At 54.9% G+C, this 15,006-nt stretch overlaps 1 protein-coding gene and 1 long non-coding RNA gene across 3 annotated transcripts in view; one reads left to right on the forward strand and one right to left on the reverse strand.

The window, feature by feature from the left end:
• RUNX1 (RUNX family transcription factor 1) overlaps nt 1-15,006 on the forward strand; it is a 253,508-nt gene that overhangs the window by 222,051 nt on the left and 16,451 nt on the right. The window lies entirely within an intron of this gene.
• LOC127487592 (uncharacterized) overlaps nt 1-15,006 on the reverse strand; it is a 27,018-nt gene continuing 12,012 nt past the window's right edge. Inside the window, exons 3-4 of the long non-coding RNA XR_007914557.2 lie at nt 8,616-9,156; nt 1-1,530 (exon numbers count right to left, since the gene is read on the reverse strand). This is a non-coding gene — a long non-coding RNA (uncharacterized lncRNA). The remainder of the gene's footprint in view (nt 1,531-8,615; nt 9,157-15,006) is intronic.

Here is a 15,006-nt window from a genome sequence, read left to right on the forward strand (position 1 = left end):
CACAGTGAGGTTGACAGGTCACTTCCTGACCACAAGGCGCACAAGGGTAGCCATCGGGGTGAACCCTGCCCCGTCCCATTACTTGTGTCCATCAGTCACATTCAGAGAATGGCAGTGGTCAGCTTCTTCAGCATTTTTAATGAACCATCCACAAAAATGACTTCTTTGGACCAAGTCTCACCTCCCTGTGCAGATTCCGCCCACGAGCCTGGCCCTTTAAGCCTGCCTGTGGCTGTGGCTTGGGCTGTCGGGCCAGGAGGAGGACAGCAAACAGGTGTGTGAGTGTGACAGGGCAGAGCTGGGAGCCACAGCTGTGGGAACGCCAGGCGGCCCTGGCAGGCCAAGGCTGGTGATGAGTGACAGTCCCCTGAGCCCAGTTCAGGACAGTGCTGCCAGCTTCATGCCATTTACTCCCTGAAGAGCGCACAGCAATGCGAATGGGTGAGCTGGGACCAGATAAAGGCATCCCTGTAGTGGCCACGTCCTTGTCTGCAAATTCAGGGCCAAGGTCGCGAATGGCAGGGCTGATGAAAGCTGCCCTGGAATGTCCCAGGAATGTACAGACACCAGATGCCCTCCTCTCCAAGGCGCCAGGGATGGGGCCCCTTGCCCTGGTGGGGCGGCGTGGGCTCCCTCCCTTCGCTAAGACTTGGTGCCGCCACCATGCTGTCCCCTGAATGTGACTTAGGTGAGAGTTCATCGGGAGGACTGAGGGCTGAGGGCCTTGCGGACTTGTCACCACTGTGTTTACCTCCCCTGGTGTGCGTGGCTCTTCACGAGTCGTGCCCACGCTCCCAGGGGGCTCCAGTCCTGGGCTTCCCTCGGCAGTCTAATAAGAGCCACACGCCTCTACAGAATGGACAAGAGCAGGGGCCAGCTCAGAAACACGGCGTCTGGCTGTGTTGTCTCTCAAGGCTGATGGTGTCCCCTGCTCTGGGCGCTCCTCACCGTGACTTTGAACTTCTGGCCATTGCAGGCGAGTGACTCGTAGCCACACCGGCCTCAGATGAGTGCCTGGAGGCCCAGAGAGGTCGGGTGACTGGCGTAGGATCACACAGACGCTGCGCTCGTCCAGGTGCTCGGCTTCGCCCGTTCCCCTGCTCCCGGGTTTGACCGCGTTCCTGGGTTCTGGATGTAGCAACGTGAACCGTCCTGAGCAGTCCCTTCAAAACAGCACTTGGGCAAAAGGGGGGCTGTTGGAACAAGATAGGGCAAACACCAGTGTGCCTCCGCGCACTGCCCCACCCAGTTTCTCATCTGTATATTACCCAAAAAAAAAAAAAAAAAGTCTCAAATAACCCAAACAGGCAGGATCTGAACCACAGACAGTCTGCAGGCATCTGCCCAGAAAGCTGCCGGTCGGCCGGTCCATCCTCCTCTGATTTACGTTGTGTGTGTTAAGCCTTAAATTGTTGAGTCTCTGGCTGGCTGCAGTGGTATTACTGGAGGGTTGGTGCGTGTTTTCTGCTCACAGAGCTGGCTCCGGTGCTGGAGATGTTGGCCCCGGCCCAAGTCCAATCTCACACCTGTCTGAGACAATGAGGGCCTTGTTAGACACACCTCCAGCCCAGGAGGCTCCGGCTGCTTATTTTTCACATTCAGAGCCGGGGGGGGGGGGGGGTCTGGGAGGAGCCAAGGCACGACTTGGGAAATGCCAGGGTCTGCCGCCTCCCGTGCCCTCTCCTCCTCCTTCTCTCCCACCTCCTCCACCCTCATATTCACTTTTCCTTATTTTTGGAAATTAAAAAACAAACAACATCAACAGTAGCCCTGTCATGAAGCAGAATTTCCTACTGCACCACATCTCAGCCCGTTGTGGACTAAATCCCAGTCATCCCTGGCCTTGGGCAGCCCAGCAGGGAAGAACAAGTTGGGTGGACAGGTAGGGGTACAACCCTGCCCCAGCCCAGTGCAGACCCGCAAGCTGTCTCGGCACTGATGGTGTCACTCAGCGAAAAGTTCTCTCTCTTCCTTTTCCTCTCCATCGCTGACATTTGCATGACAGCTTTCCTCCTGGTTCTATATCACTCATGGTCGAAGGGTAAGCTACTGGCTGCCAGCTCAGCCTTCTGGCCTTGTGGTCACGAGAGGGGACAGAACTGGCCCCTGGCAAGCCAGTCTGCAGGTGCTCTGAGAATCCAGCTCTGCAGAGACCCTGACCCAGGGCAGTGACCAGGCGGGAAGTCTCCTGGGTCCAGGTAGACCCCTTAAGGATAAGGGCTGTGCAGGATCCTCATTGAGCGAAAGCCACTGTGGCGTGGCTCCTCCTAGAACCACAGTGGTCAGAGATCCAGAGGTGAAGGGTCAAGAAAAGTGTTTCCCAGCATGATACAACCACCCCACCGTGGGGGACCCCAGGTGAGCAGTTGGTGTCTCCCCTGTGTCGCTGTTCAACACATCTCCCAGCTCCCTTTGAATATGGGAGGCCCTCACCTGAGCCGGGAGACACTTAGGTGCCAGCACTCGGTCTCCTGTCCTTGAACAGGAAACACCTACAAACAACTTATTTAAGCTCTAAGCCCCACTGCTGACTCATAACTTCAGCCTGGAAGACACAACAGGGAAATTCACAGCTGTTTACTGCATTTGAAACCAGGGACTTATCAGAGACAGAGTTGGGCCAGACCGCTTTTTGTCACGGAAGTCATGTTTCACCCCATTGCTGTGGTGTGTCCAGTGTGTGGGTGTGGCGTGTCAGCCGTGGCAGAGTGACACGGGGCCAACAAGCATGGGTGATGGGAAATCTAGAGAATCCACGCTGCCCGTGAGTCCCCTCTGTGTGACAGCACATGCGAAGGCCCTGTGGCCTCCATGCTGATACACTGAGCCCCAGGCCATGCAGGGGCTGCATGCTCTGGGCTCCATCGGCCCTTTGCCCACTCTGGAGACACCTCCCAGCCTTCTCCTGGGCCGAGAGCTCTCCATTGCTCCTCAGCCTGTCCAGGCTCTGAAATGACCGACAGCCAGGCCAACAGACAGGAAGGTGCCTGGGGCACCAAGGTGGCTGTGAGCTGCCCATGTCCTGCCTCCTCTCCTCTCTGGCCTCCCTGAGCACCAGCAGCCAGTCCTGCCCACAAGCTTTGGTCTACACCTGTTGCCAACCCCAGAAAGTCCCTTCCTGTCATCCCCACCCCACACCCCAAATCCTGCCAGTCTTCAGGGCACTCACCTGCCCAAGGACCAGGCTGCCTCCCCCCACCAACTTCTGGGCCCATCTGCTGGCCCCGTCCCTCTAGTACCTGCCCACGCTTGTCCCAGTGTTTCTACCCGAAACGTGGTGTGTTCGAGCGCTGCGCCCCCAGCTCTCACAGCTATGCTTCCCTGCGTGCTCAAGACAGTCAGCACTGAGCTCACTCACGAGATGCTGACCCGGCAGGCAGGCGGCGCGGCGGGGGGGCCCTGGCCCTGCGTCCTGCCCTCCCCGGAGCACAGCAGGGCTCTGCCATCCCCAGGTTGGAAGGAGACTCGGGGCAGGTGGGAACTCTCCCCCTCCTCCTCCAAAACCTCCCAAGCCGAGCCCAGATCTCTAGGGAAAGGGGCGTGTGTGTCACTGAGTAGGGATTTTCTCTGCTCTCAGGAGAGCAGGTCAGGACTCTCTCGTTGCACAGATGTTAAGTCCAAGTTCAAAATTACCTGCCGCAGATCGCCCCTCCCCCCAAGCACCAGTGGTCAGGTTGGGCCCTTGGCTTCGTACCCACCTCCTACATCCTTTCCCAGCATCCAGCTGGGAGCCGCAGGACAGAGCTGGGCTGCACACCGCCCATGCCTTCCTGTGTGCTGTCCCCTGTCTACTGTGTCGGGAAGGAGAGGGGAAGTCCCAGTGCTGCCGAACTCCTGGGCCTCCCAGTCCTCGGCTGTTCCCTGCCGTAGGCCAACCCTCTGGTCCTACCACTTCCCTCCTACCTTCTGCCTCCGCAGACTGCTCAGTCTGCCCTGCAGCTCTCCTCCTGTACCTGGACAGGCCTTATACAGTTCATAAGAGTCCTGGCCCCAAAGTGCAAAGAGTGATCCAGCGCTGCCTCAGAATCCCAGCCCCTGCCTCTCTGCCACTCCTGGGCTCCTCCAGTTACCCGATTCCCTGACGTGCACTGTGGCCCTGGGATGTCTCCTTCCCAGAAAGTATTCCTAGATTCTTGGTGCCAGCATTTTCCAAACCCATCCTTCCAACTTTACACCTTTTTAATTATTATTTTTAACCCACTTTAAAAATTGCACACATGTCTGGACTACCTTATGATGTTTCCATACATGTATACAATGCCCAGTCAAGGGAAACATGGCTGTGTCCTCAAACATTTATCATCTCTTTATGGTGAAAAGATTCAGAATCCTTTCTTCTTTTTTAAAAAAAAAATTGTTTATTTATTTGAAAGAGTTACAAGGAGGCAGAGGCAGAGACAGAAAGAGAGACAAAGAGGTCTTCAATCCACCGGTTCACTTCCCAGATGGCTGCAACTGCCAGAGCTGAGCCGAACTGAAGCCAGGAGCTGGAAGCCAGAGCTTCTTCTATGTCTCCCACATGGGTTCAGGGGCCCAAGGACTTGGGCCATCTTCTACTGCTTTCCCAGGCCACAGCAGAGAGCTGGATTGGAAGTGGAGCAGCCGGGACTCAAACCAGTGCCCATATGGGATGCCGACACTGTAGGCAGGGACTTTACCTGCTTCAGCACAGCACCAGCCCCACTCTTTTTTTCTAAGAAAAGTACATAGTGCATGATCATTGCCTGTAGTCACTCTGCCGTGTAATCGAATACCATCAATTCTTCTTCCTAAATTTAACTTAGTACTCATCCATCAGTCCTCTCCCTAGCTCTGCTAACCACCATTCTGCTCTCAACTGCTATGAGATAAACATTTTTTTTTGCGTTTTTATTGATTTGAAACATAGAGTAATGCGGTGAGGGGAGACAGAGGATGGGAGGCGAGACCTTCTACCCACTGGTTCACTCCCCAAATGCCTGCGACAGCCAGCGCTGGGCCAGGTCAAAACCAGGGTCCAGGAACTCCATCTGAGTCTTCTGTGGGGGGGTGGCAGGAACCCAGGAACGTGGGCCATTATCTGCTGCCCATTAGGCGTGATGGCAGGAAACCTGATCAGAAGTAGAGGTGGGACCTCCTATGGGATGCAGGCATCCTGGGCGGTGGTAAACCTGCGGCACCACATGCCCACCTGAAATCAACTTTTCTGGATCCCACACATGAGTGAGATCAGGCAGTGCTTGCCTTCCTGCACTACATGGCTCATTTAGCTTAGCATGGTGACCTCCAGTCAAACAACAAGCTGTCATCCTTTTTTATGACCGAGCCGTATCCCATTGTGTATATGCACCACGGTTTCTGTATGCGTTCATTGGCGGATGGACGCTCAGCTGGCCTGTGCCTCTTGGTGGTGGTGCACAGTGTTGCAAGAACTCACTCGTTCTCTTTGACCACAGCCTCTTTCCCTGCACTGACCCCACTGCCTGGCCTTGGGGCTCCAGGACCCCTCCCCATCACTGGAGCTGCCGCAGCCAGCATCCGGATGGCTCCACTGCGCTTCACGACAAGCGTGGGAGCCAGTGAGCCCCTCACACGCTGTGGTTTCCCCCAAGTGCATGAAGACCCTCCCCAACCCGCTGGTGCTGCCCCGCCGTTCTTTGTCTGAAAACCAAAACCAAATGTGGACCCGCCGAGGGAAGGGAAGGCCGCCTCTCAGTGTCCTTGTCCCTCTTCTGGTTTTTTGTTTTTGTTTTTGTTTTTGTTTTTGCTTTCCCTTTTCTCCTTCTCTCCGCTTGGATGCTCATAAGCTTCTATTGTTCAAGTCACGGGAAAGCGTGGCTCGGTAGTGGTAGTGTTGTTTTTTGGTTTTTGTTTTTTGGTTTTTTTCCAATGAAGACAGGAAGTTCCTGCTTTTTGGAAACACTATTTGTTTCCAAAGAAATGGCAGGGCCAATCAGCTACAGAATGGTTTCTCGTACATTTTTTCAGGGGCAGTACACAATACAAAAAAAAAAAAAAAGAAAGAAAAAAGTTCACCAATGAGCGAGATAGTCAGTGAATACAAAGGGAGATGTTATAATGGGCTTTTGTTGGTACTTGCATTTTCTTGTTGAAAAACAGAGCAAAGACCCTGAGGTGCTGAGGTGCGGACAGAAGCTGATGTTATCGGCCCCCAGAAATCCCGCCTGCAGTCCAGTGGCAGGCGGCATCCAGAACTCAGAAAGCCGAGGCAACTGGTCCTGCTCAGTACAAACGGTGCTTTTAGTCTTTCGTAAACAGCCTGTGCCCCAGGGCTCAAATCCTTCAAAAGTTTGCCTGGGTAATTGCGTTTCATTGCTGTCTGGCATGTGCTCATCAGTCTGATCTAGAGGTTCAGACAGCCAGGCCAGAGCTTGCGAGACTGGGGGGGGGGGGGGGGGGGGACGAGCCCATGAATTTAATCCACTTGAAAGACAGACTAATACAAGCGCAGCTAACTCATTATTTTAAGTGATGTGATCAGAAAAGAGTGTGGCACTTCCCATAAGAGGGTTTAGCGTCTGCACGCTGTGGCCGCTCAGCAGTTGAAGGCCATTAGGAGAAAGGTGGGAGCAGTGTTGGCGGTGTGACCCTCGTGGCCAGCCTCCTCTCACCCACCCCCAGAACGCAGAGGGGGAAAAGGGCGTGACCTCGCCTCCCAACTCGGACATGGGGGTCTTCGTGTGTCCACAGCAGTGGAAGTCAGCATTCGTTGGATTTGGGATGGTCTGGACTGCGTTTCAGGGTGGGCAGCAGCCCTAAGTGGGAGAAGGGCTTCACAGGTGGCCCCACGCAGCAGCACCCCCCTTCCAGGCTAGGTGTGAGTCACCGATGGCTCCCTTTCTTTCAGGTTTAGATCGGTCGTTTTGTGTTGTCAGTGTGTGTGCTCGCTCTATTGGGCTAATTTCTTACCGTCACCTGGTACAACTGTGGTGGACAGAGAGCTGGAAGGACTGTCCTGTCCTGTCACTAACCTGCCCCCCACCCCAGGCATAGAGGGAGTCCTCGGCCCCTCCAGATGTCCCCCGCCTCTGAGAGGAGGCTGGCGAGGAGAGCCGTAGAGGGTGCCCTCTGCTCTGTGGTTCCGTGAGACGCTGGAGTGAAACCTTAGAAATGTTGTCGGTGATTTGCATTGTTATCTGGTTACAGGTGACTCATGCCTGGAGCGCTAAGCAGAGGCAAACGCTGGCCTGACCCTGCCCAGGTGGCAAAGCTGATGGTCAGGTCTGGCGTGATCTTGTTGGTCAGTTACCTGCGGCTCACCCAGGGCTCTACAGGTCACCTTCCGGGCCTGGGTGCCAGACTGTGCACCTGGGAGAGAGCAGTCACCCCCAGGCGTGACGTGAGGCCCGAGTTCTCCCGGGGTGCATGGTGACCACAGCTGCCCAGGATTCCCACAGGGCACCTGAAGGGTGCACCTCACACCCCCCACCCCAGGGCCACGTGAACCCAGCCCAAGGCACAATGCTGAGTGACTTCTCCAAGTCTGACGAGCAGCTCTGCAAGCAACGTCCTCTTGCTTGTCCTCCTGCTTGGACGTGGTGACTGAACGCGCTGTAGTGTTGTTGCCTTGCCTGGGCTGCGTTTCCCTGGACGTGCAGGCCCGGATCATCCCCTGCGTGGGGAGCATGCTGTGTACAGACAGCAGCCCTGACCCCCACCCATCGGGTGCCAGTAGCACTCCCCTCTTCCCAGCTGGGACAACCAGACAGGCTTCCAGGCACTGCCATAGGCCCCCTGGAGGAGGAATCTCACCCCTCCCCATTTGAAAGCCACTGGTTTAGATCAATCTGGGAGCTCCACAAGGATGTAGTCAGTACACATAGGATCCCAGGGGCCGGCAGATGGGCGAGTTCATGGGTGTCTGTCTTCAGCACCCAATTTTGACCTCTGACTTCTTTAGGTCCCTGTGTCTCTGTTCTTCATGGGCCATCCCCATAATTGTCTGCTGTCTCGTCCTCTAACATTTACATTTATAGAAACCCTTCCATTTCAGTCCAAGTCACTACAAACCTAGTGCTTCTATGAGAACACCTTCCTTGACCTTGTAGATCAAAGCCGTTCTCTGGAGGGAGGTTTCCCACCCCGGGCTCAGTATCATCTTTCTCAGGGTGACCTCATCTATTAAAGTATGAAGGTTGTATTTGAAATGCCATTTACTTTCTCTAAGTCAATAAATGAAGCTGTGGATCTTTAGATCATCAGAGGTCTGCTCGTTACCGAGACTTTTTTGTATGTGTGTGTGTCATTTTTTTTTTTTAATCGAGATCTGTGTTGGTGTTTAAAAGAATTCTGGCAGATTTTCATGTGCCTTTCTGAATCAGAGTTCGGGGTGATATTCCTGTGCGAGGGTAGATTGCCCCTAGATGAATCTGACTTTATTAGTTTAGGCGCTTTGTTCAGAGCACCAGGGATGAGCTTGTGAAAGCACACAGGGCTCTTATCTTCAAAGGTCTCCTTTATGCTTCAGACTCCACCTCAGCAACCTGTGTTATTAATCTAGTGCAATCCCAATTAGTTCACATCAAGGTCAGCTCTTGTTGGGGGAAGGGGGAGGGGGGAGTGAGCGAAAAATGACAGCAAGCACCAGGGAACAGATTCTGTTAACCAGGTCTCACCTGCACTGGGGGAGGAGACCACAGCTGGAGAGCTTGGGAGAAACAGGGAGTTGTCCAACACCATCAAAGACATCGATAGCGAGTCTCCTGGCTTGCAAACCCCAGAAATCCAACTTCTTCCAAAGAAGTCAAAACCTGCATAGAAACACGCACCCAAATGAGGAAGCAGTTTACTTTGGTGGCAAATATCTGAGTAATACAGTAACTTTGGAAAAATAAAAAGATACATTAAGGGAGCTATTTCTTGTGTGTGTGTGTGTGTGTGTGTGTGGACTCCTGGAGTTTAACCAGTAAAATAAACACTACTCCTCCAAAGACACAGCTGTGGGAAGCCAGTCAGCGTTGGTGTGTCTGCCGGGCCTCCTGTTTAAAGCAGCGAGGTTGACGCTGGGCTTTCTCTGGCCACCGACAGAACAGACAGAAAACACGTGAAGGGTGTGTGTCTCCACCTGGGCACCGGGCCCTTCCTTGTGTGATGAGAACATACTTCCTGGGTCGGTCATTAACTCCAGCACAGCAGAGGGGCTGGAACGGCGTCGCCCTTTAGAAAAGAGAAATGTGTTGTTTTGCGTGCTCACATACTTTCCTCTGGTTTTTGTGGATGGTTGGAGGTAGAGGCAGGGAAGGGCCAGGGATGGACAGGTGTCACCCGGCGCTCGAACATCTCCCTCCAGGCAGGCCCTGGCGTTATCAGAGTCCTCTGAGGGGCAAGGGGGAGAGACTGGTGTGCAGGGGCCGGACTGGAGTGTGTGCATTCCCACTCCAAGGCTCTGGCTTCGCAGCTCTGGGTGCAGGGAATTAATTTAGGGCCTGGGCAGGCAAGGCGAAGAAGGTGGGGATGGGGAAAGAGCCATTGTGATGAGATCCAGGCTCAGACTGCAGGAGAAACGCCCAGGAGAGCCTGGGCAGCAGGCACTAGATCTCCCTGGCACGCATGGACCTCGGAGGCAGGCTCTGTACCTCGGAGGGCTGGCTGGCTGGCTGGCTGAGACCTGATGCCCGGAGGCCCCAAGGGCCGTGTGAAGCACTGTGCCGGGGGACAGGGAACCTCTGCAGGGGGGCAGGCGAGCGCTGCACTCCTGATACTGTTGTCCTCTCCGGAAAGGGCAGGGCAGGGAAGACTGCTGGCTCAAGGTCACGTTTCCTCCTGCCGGTAACCTAACGGGTAGATGCAATCATGCTTCTTCCCATGTGGGGAACTGAGTCTCCGAGGGGTACAGTGAGTGAGGGACGTGCCAAGGTCTCCATCCTGCTCTCAAGCTCCAGAACCAAGTCCTGGCTGCCTCCTTGCTGTGGCTTCTTTAGGGACAGCTCAGGTGGGCAAGTCTCAAACCCTGGAAATATTGGGGGCCCACACAAAGCGACAGACAGCTAAGCAGCCAGCGTGCTTTTTCTTTGTGCACTCTCTGGAGTGTGTTGTCTTGCACTCTCTTCTCTCTCTCTCCATTCCCCAGTTTCTCTTCCAAGTTTCCCAGAATTCTGTTCTTCAGAGCTTGCTACTTAAACCCAGAACGAACCTCTGGCCTCAGAACCAGCATGGCTGCGTTGGGGCCTGGTTCATGTGAAGCGGAAGACAGTCGAGGCTGCTCTGTGGGCTTCAAGCCATGGCAGGATTTTCCACACAGTTCTAACATTTTGCAGAACCACAAAACACTCAAGTAAAGTGAGGGTTGCAGCCGGGTGACACACAGAGGAGGCTGTGGGCAGGTTGGCGGGGATGGTGGCCTCAGGGTCACTCTGCTCCCTGTCCCTCTGTCTCTCCCATCAGAGGTCCGAGGCCAGGTGTTCGATCAAGTGCAGGGAGGGCTTGGTGCTGCAGGGATGGACAGGGTGGCCCCCAAAGGAATCCCAGGCTGCATGATGGCCTAACAGAGCCCCGTGGCGGACCAGCTGTGCCTCTGAGCAGGGCCCCAGAGCGCCACGCTCTGCACTCCTGGCAGCTCGGGGGGAAGGGGCTCATTATCTTCCAGCTCTGCGGTCCCAAAGATAACATCGCTCCACTTATTCTCGCCTGTTGCCACCGCGAGGCATTACAAGGACCCCGGGAAAAACTCAGCTGCGATCCTTAATACGATCTGCCCAAGGGAGAGCTGTGACGGTGTCTGGTGCCTCCCCCAGAGGCCCCTCACCAGCACACGGCAGACTGGCCGGCACACGTGCTCTTTCAGGGTCAGCTGGGCTCTAGCATCTCCCCCCGCCCCCGGGCCATGCGTGCAAAGACCCTCGAGCCTGCACCGTGCAGCAGATAGCACGAGCTGCCCTCCGGGCACTGCTCCTCCGGAAGTCCTGTTTCTTTAGCCACAGGAAGTCCTGGGGAAGCCGTGCTTCTCCTACTGGTGGCTCCCACTGGAGGGGTCGGTCCTTGGCTAGACGTGAGTGAGGGCCTTGTTAGACAGCAAGGGTCTCAGGCCGAAGCTGCAGGCTGCCTGGGACTCCCGACCCCCCCCCACACACACAGTGTTTCTGGCTCATCTGTTCTCTGAGGCGTGAAGCACATGGGCAGGGGTGCAGGAGCAGGAGTGGACGGGACCGGAAGGCCATCTTTACCCTCTACGCCTTCACCATTTGTGTTGGAGGAGGAGGACGTGGAGGAAGGGAAGGAATTTAGGAAGAACGCGCAGAGCCACACCACGGTCTGTGTCACAGGCATTCATCAAGCCCCTCTATCGAGCTCCTTCTGGCCTGGGAAGTGGACCCCAGGGGGCAGACATGCGGCGTATGCAGGGAAGGAAGGAGCCTGCAGGGAGGGTGCCAGAGACCAGAGGGGGGCCCCTGAGCCCCGGGAACGCCGCTGCCCCCGCCCAGTGGGCACTGGAAGCCACTTTCCCTCCACCTCCTGGAGCCAGGGCCCCCAGAGCAGGAGACGTGGTATAAAAACCGGCCGCCTTTTCTGGAAGCCAGTGACTGATCCCTGAACCTGTGCTCGCAGAGGGCTCTGCCTAAATACAGAGCCGTCTCCAGACGCGCCTCAGACTGCCGCGGCCAGGGCCGCGCGGTTCCCCTGGGAACTGTCTGGCTGCTCTAATGAGGAGCAGCACTCTGCATTTATGGAGAGCCTTTCATCTGCGCATCTCAAAGCTGCCCCACAAACAGTAATTAGCGCTCACACCTGTGAGGCAGGTGAGTCTGCTCACCCCCGGGTGTGGAGGGGAGGAACAGGACCTTGGGGTGAGCCACGAGGGGTGAGGGGTCCTGATGTTAGGAGCCAGTGTTCCAGATTGGCCGGCCCTGACCACAAAGCCACATGGCGTCCCCGCCTCTCCCCGCAGCTGGGCAGAGTCTGCTCCAGGGAGCAGGGAGGCTAGAGCCGAGGCTGCACAGCCCCACTCCCGGTGGGCACCCCGCCGCCGACTCCCAGCCCCCCCCCCCCGTCCTCCTAACCCCTCCCCCAAGGCCTCTAACACACACAGAGGTGGGTCTCGGTGCCCACGTGGTCCGAGGAGTGCGTCTGAGCCGCACATGAGTAACCAAGATGCCTGCAGCCAGCCGGAGACGAGCCCTTGGCAAATCCCGGAACTCTTTCACAATCTCCCTTCCTTGCAGGATTCAGAGCTGGTGGGAACTGACTCACAGCATCATGGGGTTTCACTGACAGAGCTGCAGTGGGCAGAGGCAGTGGCCGCCGCCTGGGGCCGGCTGCTGTGCCAGTCCCTGCTGTGTGGCAGTTCTAACCCTCGGCTGCAGAGGCCACAGGAAACACTGGGGTCTCAAAGACCGTGGACCTTTCGCGGAAATGCCCCACTCCCAGCAGGGGCTGACTCAGCCCCCAGGGGGCCACGGGAGTTGTGATGTCACACAACTCTCAGGAGCCGCGAAGCACCGGGGTTGGGGGGGAGCCTGGAGGGGCGGGCGCATCTGTCTGCTTGCAGGGGGGCCCAGCTCTTTCTCTCCAGGGGTCCCAGACAGGGAGACGCAAACCACCCCTGGGGCTCGCCCTGACACATCAGCCTGGACACTGACTCACATCTCTGAGCCCTGAGTCACATCCTGTTGTGTGTTCTGAGGCATCTAAGAGGGCATTTCACCAGCCACCCATGACTGGGGTGAACTTGGAGGGCACCCCGGGAACACGGCCCTCCTTCTTCCAAGCCGAAAGGAGGGGAAAATCCTCCGGGGGAAAAGTCACCGCGCCCCCAGGATTTATACGTTCACCAGGCAGGACTGGGTTTTTAAAAACACAGACCATCAGGCCCTCCGCATTTGCAACTGTCTACTAGCAAATTCTTTGTAACTGAAGGACCTGGTCTTTTAACTATCAGCCGCATACCCCAGGAAAAAGGGTTTTTCACACCAGCGGCTGAGCACGGAGGCTGAGCATGGGAGCCCCATCAGCCTGCGTGTGGTCCAGAAGTGGGGGTGGGGACAACCCAGCTCCTGGTGCTGCTGGAACCCCAGCCTTGAGGCTGGGTGCTGAAAACACTGTAGAGCTGAGTGGTCACGTGTGGGCAGAGACCAGGAGGTGCCTCTGTGGCCTGAAGGGAGCATGGGGACAGAGCAGGATATTCTGAACTTTGAGAAAAAAACAGGCTTTTGGTTTCATTGCTTTCCTGTTTTCAATTTTATTGATTTCTACTCTAGTTTTTATTATTTTTTCTGTGTATATCACTTTTTTCTCTAGTTTCCTGAGGTGGAAACTTTAATTTTCAATTCTCAATCTTCTTACATATGCATTCAATGCTATAAATTTCCCTCTAAGCACTGCTTTTCCTGCATTCCTACAAATTGGGATCAGTTTATTTTCATTTTCACTCAAAATACCTTTTCATTCTTCTTGGGACTCCTTATTTGACCCATGTGTTACACGGAAGGGTGTTGCTAAATCTGCACAAATTTGGGGTTTCCCAGCCATCTTTCTACTATTGGTTTTGTAGTTTAAATCAACGTGGCTTGGCTGGCGCCGCGGCTCACTAGGCTAATCCTACACCTGCAGCGCCTGCACCCTGGGTTCTAGTCCCAGTTGGTGCGCCGGATTCTGTCCCGGTTGCTCCTCTTCCAGTCCAGCTCTCTGCTGTGGCCCAGGAGTGCAGTGGAGGATGGCCCGTGGGAGACCAGGAAGAAGCGCCTGGCTCATGGCTTTGGATCCGTGCAGCGCACTGGCCACAATGCACTGGCCGTAGTGGCCACTTTGGGGGTGAACCAATGGAAAAAGGAAGACCTTTCTCTCTGTCTCTCTCTGTCTGGCTCTGCCTGTCCAAAAAAAAATATATATATATATATATATAAGATCTCACGGCTCAGACTGCAGTCTATCTTGGTGAATGTTCTGCACATAGTTGTTGGATGGAGTATTCCATAAATGTTAGGTCAAATTGATTGGTAGTGCTACCCGGCACGGCTATGTCCTAATTCTCTGCCTGTTTGATCTATCAATTACTGAAAGGGGGTGTGGAGTTCTCCAACTGAAATCATGTATTTGTTCTTCCTTTTGGTATTACTGGCTTTTGCGCAGTATTTTTTGACACTCTGTTGTTCAGGGCACACATCGTCTTCTTGGAGAACCCATCTCATTATCATCATGTAATTCCCTTTTGTTGCCCCTGAAGTAACCTTTGTCTTCCTGTTGGTGTTGGTGCTGTGTATCTTTCTCCATCTCTTTACTTTTGGCCCGAGTCTTTAAAGTGAGTCCTTTGTGGAGGTCATATCATCGAGTCTTGGTTTGAATCCACTCTGACAATCTGTGCCTTTACATTGTTCGTTTCCTCAGCTGTGACTTCTGCCGAGCACCCATGATTGGTGCTCCTCCCTCCCGTTAGTGCGCTTCACTTCTAGAATTCCCCCTTGAGTGGTTGTTAGGGTTTTCATCTCCCTGCTGACGTTACCCACCTGTTCTTGCAGACGGTCTTCTTTTGCCACTAGAGCCCTTACAATATTAATTGTAGTGAAACTGCTGTCTAGCAAAATTCTAAAATTTGTGCCCTCTCTGAGCCAGCTGATACTTGCTGTGTCTCTTCGGACTGTGTTTTGGTCTTTGCTTTTCTTGTCATTTTTTTGTTGGTGGTTGGACATACATATCAGGTAACAGGAACTGAAGCAAATGGGCCTTGCGTGTGAGTTCCTATGTTCAGAGCTGGCTATGTTTAATGTTTGTTGTATCTGCAGTTGCCAGAGGTTTCAGATTCTTCCAGTGTCCCTGTTTTTGTCTCCCCTGTCATCTGGGTTGCCCCATGAACTCGTCCTTGAACAATCTAAGCCTTGAAGGGCCTTCAGCTGTAACCCACTGGTAACTGTACTGGATTCCGTGAGAACCTGGTGTACGTCCTGGATGAAAACTGCACAAAGGCACCTTCCCACACAAGACGACCGCCCCGGCAGCGTCTCATTCCCACATGAGCCTCTGCTTGGCCTCCAGAGGACAGCGTCATCATCAGTGTTCCCAGCAGCCCCTGCCCCT

The sequence above is a fragment of the Oryctolagus cuniculus genome, chromosome 4 (genome assembly GCF_964237555.1).
Source record: "Oryctolagus cuniculus chromosome 4, mOryCun1.1, whole genome shotgun sequence".
In the NCBI taxonomy this organism is placed as follows: Eukaryota; Metazoa; Chordata; class Mammalia; order Lagomorpha; family Leporidae; genus Oryctolagus; species Oryctolagus cuniculus.